We start from the raw sequence: 18,517 nt of genomic DNA on the forward strand, positions 1-18,517 counted from the left end.
TCCTTGTCTTTTGCCTGATCTTAGAGATAAAAAAAATTTAACTTTTCACCGTTGACTATGCTCTTTAGTGTGGTTTGTCATATATGGTTGTTATTTGACATTCATTGTTTTCGGGTACACAATATGGCCTTTATTTTGGTGAGATACATTCTCCCTATGCATAATTTGTTGAGAGTCTTTATCATATTTGGCATATGAAAGAATGTTGAATTTTGTCGAATCTTTTTTCATTTATTGAGATAATCAGATGATTTTTGTTCTTCATTTTGTTAATTTAGTGTAGAGCATTTGTGTATGTTGAACCATCCTAGCATCCCAATAATAGATTCTACTTGATCATGGTGAATATTCCATTTACTGTGCTGTTAAATTTTTTTGGCTAGTATTTTGTTGAAGATTTTTGCGTCTATATTCATCAGGAATAGTGTCTATTATTTTGTTTTTTTTGGTTTGTTTTCCTTGTCATTTGTATCAGGGTAATGCTGACTTTGTAAAATGACTTTGAAAGTATTTCCCCCTTAATTGTTATAAGTTTAGAAAGAATGTTTACATGTTTGGTAGAATTTAGTAATGAAGTCATTGGGTCCTGTACTTTCTTTCTTTCTTTTTTTATTCATGGGAGTTTTTGTTTGTTGTTACTAATTAAGTACCCTTACTGTCCTTATTGGTCCATTCATATTTTCTGTTTCTTTGTAACTAAATATTGGTAGGTTTTATGTGTCCAAGAATGTATCGATTTCTTCTTAATTGTCAATTTGTTGGCATATGATTATTAATAGTACTCTCATAATCCTGTGTATTTATGTGGTATCAGTTTTTATATTTCTTGTTTTATTTCTGATTTTATTTATTTGCATCTTCTCCCATTTTTTTACTTAGTCTAGCTAAAGGTTTGTCAATTTTCAAAAAATCCCTCAATATTGCTGATCTTTTCTATTTTTTTCTAGCCTCTGTATTATTTATTTTTTTCTAATCTTTACTACTTTCTTCCTTTTAATAAATTTGGGCCTAGTTTATACTTTTTCTAGTTTCTTGAGATATAACATTAGGTGTCTTCTTTTTTGATGTGGGCACTTACTGCTATAAACTTTCATCTAAGAATTACTTTTGCTGCATCCCGTAAGTTGTGGTATGTTGTGTGTCCTTTTATGTTTATCTCAAAAAAAGAAAAAAAATCCCAGTGTTTTGGACAGTCTGGAGCCTTAGGCTGCCAAGGCTGGCCTGGACACTGGGTGTACCTGGAAACTGAATCTGCAGGGCTTGCCTGGCATTAGGGATGGGGATAAGGCATAAGTGCTGGGGCTGGACGGTACCCTGGGTTCACTGGCATTGGCACGGCACCGGGACAGGCTTGCATGCTCAGTACACTAGTAGTAGCTTAGAATCTGGGGCCATGAGGAGCTTCCTTTTACTAGAATGGGCCCTGTGTTGTGGTTCTTTTTTCTTCTTTTCCCAAGCAGAGGGTATCTTTCTACACATTACACTGCCTGGGTTGAAGAAGGAATGAGGTGGGTGATGTAAAACTATACTTTCTAACTTCTCCAATGAGTCTTTTCTTATTTCCATGCTACACTTGGGTGCTGTAATCTCTCACCCTGTTTCATTTGCTCTTTGCAAAGGTATTTTTGTGCATGAATAGTTGTTTAAGCTAATGGTTTTTAAGAGGATAAGCAGTGAAAAGTCCTCTTCCATGGTCTTGCTGAAGTCTCTTTATTAACAGAGTAAGAATTAGAAGTCTTCCTAAGTTTAATATGTGGCACCAGTTGATAGTTATATTTGGTATACATATTAGTACTATAATTTTATTTTGAAGATAAAGGCTAGTTCATTTTTCACTTATGGGACTATTAATCAAAATATGAATTAAACAGAATTTTTAAATAAATATTTTATGGAGGAGTATCAGCTTCATGAGAAGACTAATCTTAAGTGAGGGAAATGAGATTTTGGAGACACACTTCATAATAACCTGCTGGAAAATTACTTATTATTTGTTCTTTAAAATTCTGAAAATGTCTAAGTCTGGTTTGTCAAAACTAATATATGGCTTTGTCTAGAAAATAAATGTTTCAGTGTGAGGCCTCTCATCTGAAATTGTGTGAGAAGAGAAAAAAACATAAATAATATCTATGATAAATATGTTATTGTAAAATCAAGTAGCTGTTTTAAAAGACTCCTTAATATAACTGACTCTCTTATTTAAATGCAATTCTTTATTTTTATCTTTCATACGTACATGTTATTACATCATTCTGAAATTGTTGCTGTTATTCATCGGAAATGTATACTGACATACACTCAGAATATTTATATAATGGCACAAGTATTATAAGAGATTTAATAGAGTATATACATTTACATGTAAAACTCGGAATAAGGGGTCTTTAAAATTCAATTTCTTTAATAAGAGCTTACTGTGATGGGAAATAGTTTTTGGTGACTTACAACTGGAAATAGTTATTTCTAATAACCAAAAGTAGAAATACAGAAGGAGAAGGAGATTTGAGGGGGGAACATTTTGAACATATTGATTTTGTGATGTCTATGAAATATAAATATGGGAGTGTTCAGTAGGCACATAAAATTATGGGTTTTGAATTATGGTCATAGTTTGACCAAGGGCTACATTTGAAATTTTTCATTTTACGGGTACTAAAATGTAGATGGGCCGTCTCTTTCAGGTTTGATAATTTCCAAAGTGGGTCCTGCATGAAACCAAAGATACCAAGAAAAGAAGTCATACTGGATTGAGTGATTACCAATAAAAACAGAATGGATAAGTTAATATATGAAGTAAACAGTAAGAAAATAGGCATAAAAAGGAATGAGTGTTATACTGAAGAAAAGGGATAGATTAGGGTCCAAAGGGCTCAATATCATGGAAGAGTAGCTATACCAAATAAATGTAAGGAAAGGAGAATTAGGATAGGATGTGTCACAGAATGAAATTAGTTATGTTACTTGGAAGAGTGGGAATCGTTGAATCTTCTCTAACTTGGAAGAAAGAATTCAGCCAAGAGATTCATAGCAAAGGTTAAGTAGCAGAGTTAATTAAAGGATGATAAAGTACATTCCTACAGAGGAGTGGAAAAAAGTTCTGGGCTGGACCAGCTGGAAAAATAGTAGTAGCAGTATTTATTTAAAGAGACAGTACACTCTGCAAGATGAGACAAAAAATTTGGGATTGTTGCAATTCTCAAACATTAGATGTGTGAATGAAGTGGATAGACCAAAAATTAAAAGTAGGAAAAATAGATGTCTAATGTGTTTTGCAACAGTTCAACAATAAAAAGGAGGAAATCAAGCTCCACAAAACAGGAAATGAATTGCCATTTATACTTCATTTATCCCATCTATCAACATTCAGTTTCATTGCCCAATTACAGAGGCTGTAGGTCACTGTTAATTATTGACAACACTATTACACACTTTTATTATTTAGTATAAATGAGAAAAATTATTCATCTTAAGTGCCTTGGTTTAATTTCTGCTTTAGCAAATACAGTTACTTTCACTCAGGTCCATGTGAAGAGACCACCGAACAGGCTTTGTGTGAGCAACAAGGCTGTTTATTTCACCTGGGTGCAGGCGGGCTGAGTCCAAAAAGAGAGTCAGTGAAGGGAGATAGGGGTGGGGCCGTTTTATAAGATTTGTTTGGATCGGTAAAGGAAAATTACAGTCAAAGGGTGGTTGTTCTCTGGTGGGCAGGAGTGGAGGGTCACAAGGTGCTCAGTAGGGGAGCTTTTGAGCCAGGATGAGCCAGGAGAAGGAATTTCACAAGATAATGTCATCAGTTAAGGCAGGAACAGGCCATTTTCATTTCTTTTCTGGTGGAATGTCATCAGTTAAGGCAGGAACCGGCCATCTGGATGTGTACGTGCAAGTCACAAGGGATATGATGGCTTAGCTTGGGGTCAGAGGCCTGACATTCCTGTCTTCTTATATTAATAAGAAAAATAAAATGAAATAGTGGTAAAGTGTTGGAACGGTGGAAATTTTGGGGGGTGGTATGGAGAGATAATGGGTGATGTTTCTCAGGGCTGCTTTGAACGGGATTAGTGGTGGCGTGGGAACCTAGAGTGGAAGAGATTAAGCTGAAGGAAGATTTTGTGGTAAGGGGTGATATTGTGGGGTTGTTAGAAGAAACATTTGTCATGTAGAATTATTGATGATGGCCTGGATACAGTTTTTGAATGAATTGAAAAACTAAATGGAATAAGAGAAGGAGAAAAACAGGTATTAAAGAACTAAGAATTGGGAGGACCTAGGACATCTTATTAGAGAGTGTCCAAGGGGATTCAGCGTAATTACTTACTTGGTTGGCAAGTTTTTGGGCTGTATCCTTGAGTTTTTTTATGTTGTCATATACCAGGCCAGATCGATTTAGGTAAAAACAACACTCTTCATTTAAGAATATACAGAGTCCTCCTTTTTCAGCAGTGAGTAAGTCAAGGCCTTGGTGGTTTTGGAGGACAACTGCAGCTAAAGAGTCAACTTGGGCCTGGAGGACTGATAAAGTTTGTGACCTGTCTGTGATGCTAGCAGAGAAGTCATTAGAGCGGTTACAGAAGGTCATGCCAGAGGTTGAAATTCCTGCTATTCCAGTACTGAGAGCAATAGTGGAGGCAGAAAGTCTTAAACTGACAAGCAAGGGAATTAGTGGAATAACTCTTTTTTGTTGTGTCGGTGTCATGAAGGGAACAGAGAGCTCTTCAGTCCTATTTGCAAATTGAATTTTGGGAGTAAGGAAAACTAGTGTGCATGTGCCTGTCCAATTAGCAGGTAGACACATGTAGGTAGAGGATCTACAGAGGAAGAAGAGACATTGTGCGAGGCAAAACTGGAGATGCAAACTAAAAACATGAGAAGGAGTGCTGAAAGAGGTGTCTTGTACCTAGACTCCTAGGGATGCAGCTAGGGCGGCAGCCATCAGAGGTTGTAATGGGGACTGATGAGGTAACTGTGTAGGAGGGGAGGTTCGATTTTCATGGTGTGTGAGAAAACGTTGAGTGTCTATGAGCAACCTTTCACTGTTATTTGCGGGGCTGGGTATAAGTAAATAAGGAGAGGGCTTTGGAGATGAAGAGTAAAGGAACATTGAGAAGGTGAAAGGTTACCTAGGGGAATTCCAGTGAGTCTTTGCCAAGAGATACATAAGTGAGTGGCCACGGGAATAGTAGTTTGTGTTGTGAGAGGTCTAAATATGGGAGGAGTAGAGTTGATATAAGGAGAAAGTTTTTTTAACTAAGTACAGAGGAGGGCGGCAGCTTGCTGATGTGAAATGTCTGAGGAGGTCTTGCTGGACCTGTCTAGAAAATAAATGAGTTCTTCAGGAGGGTAAATGTGAGGGCTGTTAAAGGAAGTTCGGAGGTGTAAGGAGACAGAAGATGTTGCCTAGTCTGCATGTAAGGAGGGACAGCTGTTTAGGTGCTGGAAGAAAGGGAAATGCAAAGCCAGTGTTTGTTCGCTAAGGAGGGATGAGAAACAGCTAGGAGAGAATGAGTAAGGTTGATAGTGTGGTGGAGATAGCTGGGGAGAGGTAGAGGGTGGCATAAGAATGGGAATGAGAATAAGAGTGAGCATAAAAGTAAAGAATAGAACTTCAGGTCCCCTGCCAGCAAAGATCATCTATCCACTCTAAGAGGGCGTTAAGAGTTAAGAGTTGCCAGTCCTGGGCAGGGGCAAATCCTTGAGCTTGATGTGTAGGGAAGGGAGGGGGCCTGAATAATCCCTGAGGAGTAGTAGAATAGCAGATGGAACACTGAGAAGCTATTCATGTGAGGATAGATTTCCACAATGGAAAGGAAATGAGAGGTTCCAAGAGGCGGGCTGGTGGCTTGTACTATAGCATAGCCTGCCTTTGCTGGTATGTGGCGATTAGGCCTGGTGGAACTACCATCAATAAACCAAGTGTGTTCAGGGTGAGGAACAGGAAACAAGGAAATATGGGGAAATGGGGTGAATGTTAGATGGATCAGAGAGATACAGTCATAGGGTTCAGGTGTGGTATCCGGAATAGTGTGGGAGGCCAGATTGAAGTCTGGGCCAGGAACAATGGTAATTGTGGGAGACTCAACAAAGAGTGAGTACAGCTGAAGAAGCCAGGGAGCAGAAAGTATATGTGTCAGGTGTGAGGAAAAAAAAGATTTTGGAACTTATGAGAATTGTAGAGAGGGAGTTGAGCATAGTTTGTGATTTTAAGGGCCTCTACAAGTATTAGGGTGGCAGCGGCCGCCGCATGCAGACCTGAGGGCCAGGCTAAAACAGTAAGGTCAAGTTGTTTGGACAGAAAGCCTACAGGGTGCAGTCCCGGCTCTTGTGTAAGAATTCTGACTGCATTAACCATGCCTAGGAAGGAAAGGAGTTGTTGTTTTGTAGAAGGTTTTGGGGTTTGAAAGATCAGTCAGACACGATTGGCAGGGAGAGCACGTGTGTTTTTATGAGAATTATGCTGAGATAGGTAACAGATGAGGAAGAAATTTGGGCTTGAGTGAAGTAATGGGAGCTGTCTGTGAAGTCTTGCGGCAGTACAGCCCAGGTAATTTGCTGAGCCTGATGGGTGTCAGGGTCAGTCCAAGAGAAAACTAAGAGAGGCTGGGATGAAGGGTGCAAAGGAATAGCCAAGAAAGCATGTTTGAGATCCAGAAGAGAATAATGGGTTGTGGAGGGAGGTATTGAGGATAGGAGAGTATACGGGTTTGGCATCACGGGGTGGACAGGCAAAACAATTTGGTTGATAAGGTGCAGATCCTGAACTAACCTGTAAGGCCTGTCTGGTTTTAGGACAGGTAAAATGGGGGAATTGTAAGGAGAGTTTATAGGCTTTAAAAGGCCATGCTGTAGCAGGTGAGTGATAACAGGCTTTAATCCTTTTAAATCGCACTATGGGATGGGATATTGGCTTTGAGCAGGGTAAGGGTGATTAGGTTTTAATGAGATGGTAAGGGGTGCATGATCGGTCACCAAGGAGGGAGTAGAGGTATCTTATACTTGTGGGCTAAGGTGGGGAGATACAAGGGGAGGATGTGAAGGAGGCTTTGAAGTGGGGGAAAAGGCGGCAATGAGTCATGGCTGTAGCCCAGGAATAGTCAGGGAAGCAGATAATTAAACTATCTCAGCCTAATAAGGGAACTGGGCAGGTGGGGATAATTAAAAGGAGTGCTTAAAAGAGTATTGTCTAAGTTGGCACCAGAGTTGGGGAATTTTAAGAGGTTTAAGCCTGGCCGTCAATACCCACAACGTTATAGGGGCGAAGGAAACAGGCCCTTGAAAAGAAGGTAATGTGGAGTGGGTAGCCTTTGTATTGATTAAGAAGGGGATGGATTTACCCTCCACTGTGAGAGTAACCTAAAGCATCTGTGATGGTCCAGGAAGCTTCTGAGGCAATTGGGCAGCCTCAGTCTTCAGCCACTAAGCCAAGAAGATCAGGGAAGGAGTCAGAGAGCCTCGGGCCAGAGTTCCAGGGGTGCTGGGAGTGGCTGCCGGGTGAGTTGGACTGGGGGAAAAGGTGATTTCCAGTGGGGTCCCACATAGATGGGACACGGCTTGGAGGAATCCTGGGGTGTGGGCATTCCTTGGCCTGGTGGCCAGATTTCCAGCACTTGTAGCAAGCTCCTGGGGGAGGGAAGCCTGGAGGAATGCCTGGCTGCTGCAGTTTAGGTGTTTGGAAGTTCTTGTGTGCTGGAGATGTGGCTGGGGTTTGTCTCACAGTGGAGGCAAGGAATTGCAACTCAGAAATACATTGCTACTTGGCTGCCTCTACTCTATTATTGTACATCTTGAAGGTGAGGTTAATTAAGTCCTGTTGTGGGGTTTGAGGGTTGGAATTTAATTTTTGGAGCTTTATTTAATGTCGGGAGCAGATTGGGTAATAAAATAAAATGCATATTGAGAATAAGACGTCCTTCTGACCTTTCAGGGTCTAGGGCTGTAAAGCGTCTCAGGGTTGCTGCCAAACGAGCTATGAACTGGGCTGGGTTTTTATATTTGATGAAAAAGAGCCTAAACGTGAACTGATTTTGGGAGAGTTCGGAAAAAGAAAAAGGAGCATTAACCTTGACTATGCCTTTAGCTCCAGCCACCTTTTGTAAGACGAAATTGCTGGGCAGGTTGGGGAGGGCTAGTTGCAGAACAAAACTGTAAGCCCGACCGGCTGTGAGGAGGGGAGGTGATAAAAGGATTATAGGGTTGGGGAGCAGAGGCTGAGGAAGAAATGGGACCTAGTTTGGCCTGGTGAGGAGGGGAGAGGTCAGATGGGTCTGAAGAAAAGGAAGATTAGAAAGACTCAGTGATGCTTGGGGTTGGGACTGAGGGGACAGGTGGGAGGGAAAGAAGGAAGATTTCGGATGAGTTGCTTTGGGAACAGAGACTACGGAGGGACCGATGTGTAAAAGAATGCCTGGACGTCAGGCACCTCAGACCATTTGCCCATTTTATGACAAGAATTATTTAGATCTTGTAGGATGGAAAAATTGAAAGTGCCATTTTCTGAACCACTGTCGAATTTGTATTGGGGTCAAGTGGCATTGCAGAAGAAAATAAGGCATTTAGGTTTTAGGTCAGGTGTGAGTTGAAGAGGTTTTAGGTTTTTAAGAACACAGGCTAAGGGAGAAGAAGGGGGAATGGAGGGTGGAAGCTTGCCCATAGTGAAAGAGGCAAGCCCAGAGAAAAGAAAGAGTAGAGACACGGAGAGAAGGGGTGGGGGGTTCTTGACCCCCAGAAAAGTGGTACTTGCCACTAAGGATGAAGAAGAAGGGGTTAGGAGGTTCTTGTCCCCCAGAAAAGCAGAGAAGGGGTAGAAACACAGAAGGGGTTGGGGGACTTCTTGCCCCCCAGAAAAGCGGTACTTGCCGCTAAGGGTGAAGGACCAAGGCAGGCATCCCCGCATGGTCAGACACCTCTGAAACGTGGGTGAATAATCAGGCAGGCATCCCCGTGTGATTAAACACCAAGGGAAGACTGTCTTCCCGAGTCTGTGACTGGTGCCGGAGTTTTGGGTCCATGGATAAAATGCATCTCCTTTGTCTCTACCAGAAAAGGAAAGGAACTTAAATTAAGAGAAGGGAGAGATTGAAGTGTAGCACCAAGATTGAAAGGAGAAAGAGGTTGAGGGATAGTGAGAGAGGTTGGAGAAGAGAGTAAAAAGAGGCTGCTTACCAGATTTAAAATTGGTGAGATGTTCCTTGGGCTGGTTGGTTGGAGGATCACAGGTCGCAGGGGGATTTTTTATATATATACACAAATATAATATATATATACACACAGATATAATATATATAATATGTACATACAATGTTTATACTTAATGTTTATATAATATATAATGTTTACATATAGTTTATATCATGTATACACATATACATTATTATATATGTATATTATATATACATTATATATTTTAAAGTATATATATTATATATAATGTACGTAATATATATAATTACATATAATAATTATATAATATATAATATATCTGTAATTATTATATTATATATAGTATATATAGTATATATTACATTATATATTATCTATAGTATATGTTATATGTTATATATAGTAAATGTTATATACTATATTATATATAGTATATATTATATTATGTATATTCTATATAGTATATATAGTATTTATTATATATTATACACAGTATATATAGTATATATTATATTATATATTATATATAGTATATATAGTATATGTTACATTACATTATCTATATTATATATAGTATATAAAGTATATATTATATTATATATTATATATAATTATATATTAATTGTATATTATATAAAATATATATTATATATACATAATGTATAATATATAATATATATAATTATATAACATATATTATATATGTAATATATATACTATACAATTATAAATATAAAATTATATATTATACATTATAAAAATATATATACTATATATAAATATATATAAATATTATATATTTATATTTTACATATATTTTATATATATAATATAAATATATAATAAATTTATATAATCAATTATATATAAATATTATACTTATAAAATATATAAATATATCATATTAATATAATATATAAATATATATTATACAAATATCTATATAATTTGAATTATATATATTTATATTATATATAATATAAATATTAAATAAATATATATAAATATATTATATAAACAGGTACATAATATATAAATATATATTATAAATATATAATATAATATATAAATATATATTATAAATATATAATATTATAATATATAATGAATTTAACATATATATAATATATTTATATTGAAAATATATAATATATATATATTTAGAATATATAATGTATGATATAAAATATAATATAAAAATAAATATAATAATTTATATTTTATTTTATATTTATAATTATATTTATAATCATATATTTATTACATATTTTTAATATATTAATATATATAATACATAATATATAGTATGTTATATATAATACATAATATATAGTATGTTATATATAATATATAAGATATAGTATGTTATATATAATACAAAATGTATAATATATTATATATAATACATAATATATACTATACTATATATAGTATATGATATATTATATATTATATAATATATAGTATATTATATATAATATATAATATATAGTATATTGTATATATAATATCTAGTATATTCTATATACCATAGATTATATAGAATATATATTATATATATGGTATATGATATATAATACACAATATATAATATATATAATACACTATATAGTATATATAATACACAATATTGTATATTATATATGATACACAATATTGCATATTATATATAATACACAATATTATATATCATATATAATACACAATATTATATATCATATATAATACACAATATTGTGTATTATATATAATACACAATACTGTATATTATATATAGTACATATTGTATATTATATAATACATATTGTATATTATATATAATACAGTATATTATATAGAATAAATATTGTATATTATATAATAAATATGGTATATTATATAGTAAATATTGTATATTATATAATAAATATTGTATATTATATAAGATATATTGTATATTATATAATGTATAATATTGTATATTATGTAATGTATAATATTGTATATTATATATATGATACAATATGTAACAGATTATATATTATATATAATGGATTGTATATAATAGCAATTATATATAGTGTATAATCTATTATATATTTTGGGCACAATATATATGATAATTATATATATAATCTATTATTTATAATATATATTATATGTTATAAATTGTATCTTATATATAATATACAATGTATGTGTTATATAATATATATAATATATGATGTATAATATATAATATATAACATATAATAGATTATATATAATATATATAAGAATTATTGTTATATATATTTTATATAGTCCATTATATATTATATATTATATATAATATACTACATATAGTATTTAATATATAGTATATTATGTACTATATATTATATATTATATATAATACATAGTATACTATCTATAAGATATAATATATAATATATAATATATTGTATATTATATATAAATGTTATATATAATTGGTTATATATTCTATATATTATATAAGAGATTGTATGTATTATATGTACTATATATAATATATATTATATATTATATGTAATCTTTTATATAATACATATTATAAATAATAATATATAATAATATTAATATAAAATAATATATAGTAATTATCTAATTATAACTTATATAAAAATACATAAGTTATAATTATATATTTATAATTATAACTTATATATTTATAATTATAAAATATAATAATTTATATTATGTTATATATTATAAATAAGTAATTCATAAAAAATATAAAAATATATGTAGTCTATGTAATATATAATATATAATACATAAATATATAATATATATTTCATATAATATATATAATAATACAATATATATTCTATATAATATATAGTCTATATAATATAATATATAGTATACAATATAATATATATTGTATATAATATAATACATATTATATAATAAAATATATATTGTATATAATATAATATATATTTTATATAATATATTATACAATATATAATACATAACATACAATTTATATAATATATAATACATAATATATAATATATATAATATAAAATATAATATAATATATAATATATATTATATTATATATATAATATAATATATAATAAATATTATATATTATGTAATAAATATTAAATATTATATATGTAATATATTATAATAATATTTAATATATACATATAACATGTAATGCATATTTCATATATAAATATATAATATGTATATTTCATATATAAATATATATGTATATTTTATATATAAATGTATATATTTTATATGTAAATATATAAGTATATATTATATATAATATAATATAATATAGTATATATAATATACTATATTATATATGTAATTATATATATTTAATTATATATAAGTGTATATAATTATAATATTTAATTATACATAATTACATTTATAATATTTATTTATGATTATATATAATCTGTAATGATATATATAATTATATTTATAATATATCATTATATATAATATATGTTATAATACATTTTATGTGTATATTATAATATATATTCACTCATATATGTTTATATTATATTATATATTATATAGACACATGTATGTATATATTATATGTGTATATATTATATATAACAGTTATATATGATGTTTATGTATGTATAATGTACATTATATATACATATATGTATAGATGTATACATATATAATGTATATATATCTATAAATATATTATGTAAATTTTATATATTATTTATACATAATGTATATGTTTATATAATGTACATTTTATATACATATATGTATATATAATGTATGTATTACATATATGTATATATGTGTATGTGTATAATTTGTATATGTATATATGTTTATGTGTGTATGTATATATGTATAATATAATATATACATATTCATATATAATATATGTATAATATGTACATGTGCATATATAATATATGTATATATGTTTATGTATATATGTGTATATACGTATATTTTTATATGTGTTTATATGTATATATGTTTATACATATATACATATAAAATACTTTAAGTTCTAGAGCACATATGCACAACGTGAAGGTTTGTTACATATGTATACATGTGACATGCTGGTGTGCTGCACCCATTAACTACTCATTTACCTTAGGTTTATCTCCTAAGGCTATCCCTCCCCTCTCCCCCTTCCCACAGCAGGCCCACAGCAGTGTGTGGTGTTCCCCTTTCTGCGTCCAAGTGTTCTTATTGTTCTATTCCCACCTATGAGTCAGAACATGCGGTGTTTGGTTTTTTGTCCTTGCGATAGTTTGCTGAGAATGATGGTTTCCAGCTTCAGCCATTTACCTACAAAGGACATGAACTCATACTTTTTTATGGCTGCATAGTGTTGCATGGTGTATATGTGCCACATTTTTTTAATCCAGTCTATCATTTTTGGACATTTGGGTTGGTTCCAAGTCTTTGCTATTGTGAATATTGCCACAGTAAACATACGTGTGCATGTGTCTTTGTATCAGCATGATTTATAATCCTTTGGGTAGATACCCAGTAATGGGATGGCTTGGTCAAATGGTATTTCTAGTTCTTGTTCCCTGAGGAATCGCCACACTGTCTTCCACAATGGTTGAACTAGTTTACAGTCCCACCAACAGTGTAAAAGTGTTCGTATTTCTCCACATCCTCTCCAGCACCTGTTGTTTCCTGACTTTTTAATGATCGCCATTCTAACTGGTGTGAGATGGTACCTCATTGTGGTTTTGATTTGCATTTCTCTGATGGCCAGTGATGATGAGCATTTTTTCATGTGTCTGTTGGCTGCATAAATGTCTTCTTTTGAGAAGTGTCTGTTCATATCCTGTGCCTGCTTTTTGATGTGGTTGTTTGTTTTTTTCTGGTAAATTTTTTGAGTTCTTAGTAGATTCTGGATATTAGCCCTTTGTCAGATGAGTAGATTGCAAAATTCTTCTCCCATTCTGTAGGACAGGGGATTGATCTCCCAAGGGAGGTACCCCAGTCCGAGTCAGGGCACCAAAATTTCACTTGCATTGGTGTGAAGAGACCACCAAACAGGCTTTGTGTGAGCAACAAGGCTGTTTATTTCACCTGGATGCAGACGGGCTGAGTCCAAAAAGAATCAGCGAAGGGAGATAGGGGTGGGGCCATTTTATAAGATTTGGGTAGGTAAAGGAAAATTACAGTCAAAGGGGGGTTCTCTGGTAGGCAGGAGTGGGGGTCACAAGGTGCTCAGTAGAGGAGCTTTTGAGCCAGGAGAAGGAATTTCACAAGATAATGTCATCAGTTAAGGCAGGAACAGGCCATTTTCATTTCTTTTCTGGTGGAATGTCATCAGTTAAGGCAGGAACCGGCCATCTGGATGTGTACGTGTGGGTCACAAGGGATATGATGGCTTAGCTTGGGCTCAGAGACCTGACAGTTACTGTGCCATAAAAAATACCTTTATAGAAAAATATAGATAGATAGATATAGACATAGCTACATGGAGTCCTCTATTTAAATGAATTTTCAATAGAAGAAAATTCCAGAGCCATTTCAAACCTGGCCAGTCTCTTAAAATTATTGTACTGAAATAAATCTTGAAAAAAAAGTATGCAATAATCAATGGGTAATTACATAATTTCTAGACTATTCCGCAAACTAAATTCCTCAACTTGTATTAAAAAGGCTATCAAAATAATTTAAATTCTTACTTGTTAAATAGGAACCAGAGTCCTATTTATGGGTGTAGGAAGAGAATAATATGCATATTTCCTGACCTTCTATCAAATGTTGAGTGCAAACGAGAAATGTAAGTAGTTTGGAAAGTTTTCTCCTAAGGCAAGAGTTATAGATAAAATAAAAGAAAACTTAAGATGATTTTGTGAAGTCCTTCCAGCTCTGCAACTCACTCCCAAGCAACCCCAAGACCTTGAATGTGTATATTAATGTCATGCCATCAGTAGTATCAACATGACAAGGATGGAGAAGGCTGATAAAAATCTATGATTTATATGCAAAAAGACAGCTATCCGGAGTAATTATGCTATTTTAAGGCAACTTCCCCTTAACAGTTTTAGCTAGATTTGCTGGAAATGAACCTTCTATATGTCATGCAGTGTTCAGTGGTAGTTCAAAATCACAATTTCAATGATTAAAATATTATCCCTATCTTATGATTTCCAAATTGCTGTGTCCAAAAACATGAAGGTAGAGAGAGAAATTTTTTTCTATAAAAAAATTGTAAAATCAGATAACTGATTTTACAATTTATCATTTAACATTTTTAAGAATATATATGAGCTCATGACTATATGAAGAACTTGGCTTGTTCTCTTTCCAAAATATTTTCTCGTAGTATAATTTCTCAGCTAGGTTTAGCCTTTGTTGCTGCTTTTTTCCCCTCACATACTCAAAGTTGAAAGTGACCATGTTTTCCAGTGAATCACTATTTTCAAGGCAGTCTCTGAGCACTTACGGCAGTGAAGAGGAAGCAATAATTGGACGGTATTCCTTCAGGCTTGATACTTTTAAAGTTACCTTTAACCTTAAGTGAGCTAAGTTGGCAGGTGGGAAAGATTTATTTGAAACATTTTATAAAATAAAACCATTTCTGAGAAATTTAGCTGTTAAAAATATTTGACTGCCAAAGGGAGTCATCTTTCAATCTTGTTTACCGCATACTCTGCTCATGTGTTATGGTATAAGCAAAGTGGAAGGTAGTGATTTAAAATGCCCTGTTTTATTAAACTCTTTTATATTGTAAACTCTTTTACAATATCAAAGAGAAGGTAGTTTACATTGATTGAGCAGTTATTATAGGAGGAGCTGATCTAAGCACTCTACAAATATTAATGTACTTAATCTTTATAGCAATCATTAGAGGCGAGTATTATTATTAGCCACATTTAGCAGATAAGGACAGAGAGATGAAGACAGGTTAATTTGTCCATGGTTACCAGCTACATAAGCTGTTAGTAACTGTCAGGCCTCTGAGCCCAAGCTAAGCCATCACATCCCCTGTGACCTGCACATATACATGCAGACGGCCTGAAGCAACTGAAGAACCACAAAAGATGATATTCCACCATTGTGATCTGTTCCTTCTCCACCCTAACTGATCAATTGCGTTTATGACAATATGCCCTTCCCGCCCTTGCGATAATGTACTTGTGATATTCCCCCACCCTTAAGAAGATACTTTGTAATATTCTCCCCACCCTTGAGAATGTACTTGGTGAGATCCATCCACTGCCCACAAAACATTGCTCCTAACTCCACCGCCCATCCCAAACCTATAAGATCTAATGATAATCCCACCACCTTTTGCTGACTCTCTTTTCAGACTCAGCCGGCCTGCACCCAGGTGATTAAAAAGCTTTATTACTCACACAAAGTCTGTTTGATGGTCTCTTCACACAGATGCACCTGACAGTAACCTATGAGGCTATTGAAGGGGTTTGAGAGAGTTAATATATGGCACCTGTTTTTCACAATTCTAAATTGGAAACAACGTGAAAAATAGATGTTATACATATAATGTTGAATATATATGTATTATATATATAATATATATATTCAACTTGTTACTTATAATGTGTATGTTGAAGAACATAGCATTAAGTCTCTTAACCAAGTAGGGTTACTAATATTTTAACAATAAATTGGACAAACTTCCTTTTGACATATAGGTCAACATATTCACAGGATTAGGACGTGGACATTTTAAAAAGGCATTATTAAGTCTAACATACCTCCCAAATGCACCAATGGAGAAATAAATGACCTCTGGGAAGGCATACATAAAAGAGCAAAAGATTAACATTGTTACCACAGTTTGTCTTGCTTCACACGGTATCATAATGTCAGAGGAAGCAATTCCCTCCCCAGTCAGTCTTCTGTAGTGTATACATTTTGTTTCCCCCAGTGGGTTTAATCATTAAGCTCTTTCTCAATCAAAACTAGTCTAGTCTTTCTCAGGACAAGAAATCATGAGTGGCTTGCACTCTATTAACATATTTTCTAAGTATCTGCTACTGTTGCTTTACGTATCTTTTTGGGATCATTAATGTGTATTGGAGGTTTTCCAATCCCCTGGATGACTCTTTTATCTATCAGGAAAACCTTCATTAAATAATGTAGAAGGGCACTCTATCCACAATGCAATAAATTCTGTTCCATTTTTTTCTCACCCCAAATTAGATTGAGATACAGTCCATTATGGTTCAACTGAAGTTATACAATATATTAAATATAAAATATACTTTAAAATTAAATAAATGTAGACATACACATAAGAATAGCAACAGCAAAGATATGCTTTAGATTTGAATATAAATTTTTTCCCATTATGAAGTTCTTGGTATATACTGAAGAGCAAAAATTAAATCTTCTTGCAAATTAATGTCTAAAGATATTAAAAATTGAATGAAATTTAAAAATCCCATTATCTTGCTATTAAGAGTTAAAATTTTTAATAGCTAAAGCTTAAAAATGTACTCCAAGCAATTATATAACCTCATTACCCTCGATTAGATGAATTATTTATGTCTGAATTGACTTGGATCTCTAATCACCTTTAGCCTGGGTTCTGTCTCACTAGAATGGGTATAGGTACTTCAGGACTCAGGAATCAACTTTTCTTTTAGTCAGTAATTGAAAACTAGATGAATATTCATAAAAATACAGAATATAAATATATTGGATTATATTCCTGAAATTAAAAAAGGATTGTAATTGTACTAACAGATGATGATAAAAAATATGGTTTGAGACAGAGAATACTAACATGAGTTCTTCAGGCATAAATATTAGAAGAAATAGTAACATAGAAAATATGTGAGTAAACATAAATGAATACTGAGTGAAGAAAATAATAATGTATTTTGTGTTTTAAGGCATAAGTAGAATTAGAACAGATGATAAAATAGCATGTAATTTAAGAGAAGGGTAAATGGAATGTCATACTCTAAAGTTCTACAATTATTGAGTACATAGGAAAGTAAGTAATATATAAAGAGTTTAAATAACTTGATAATTTGTGATTTAATAATCTTTTGGTGAAGCCATTACAATCATTGTAATCTATAACAAGTGAAAAGAGGGGAAGTATAATACAAATAACTATTTGATTAATCCAGAGTAGTCAATACATAAAATAGGTGGAAAAGAACACAGGATCTAAGAGTCAAGTAGAAAAGAAATAGCACAACAATGGGAATTAATTACTAAATACATCAGCAATTGTGTTAAATGTAACTAAACTAGATAGTTCAATTTTTAAAAATAAGATATAGGACCAGGACAGTAGGACCAGAACTGTGATAATCTTGTAAGTTCTGTTAACACTATGGACTCCTTAAAAAGTGAGATAGAACATTTTGCCTTTCCCTGAATATCACATAAA

This window comes from Pan troglodytes, chromosome 12 (assembly GCF_028858775.2).
Source record: "Pan troglodytes isolate AG18354 chromosome 12, NHGRI_mPanTro3-v2.0_pri, whole genome shotgun sequence".
Taxonomy (NCBI): domain Eukaryota; kingdom Metazoa; phylum Chordata; class Mammalia; order Primates; family Hominidae; genus Pan; species Pan troglodytes.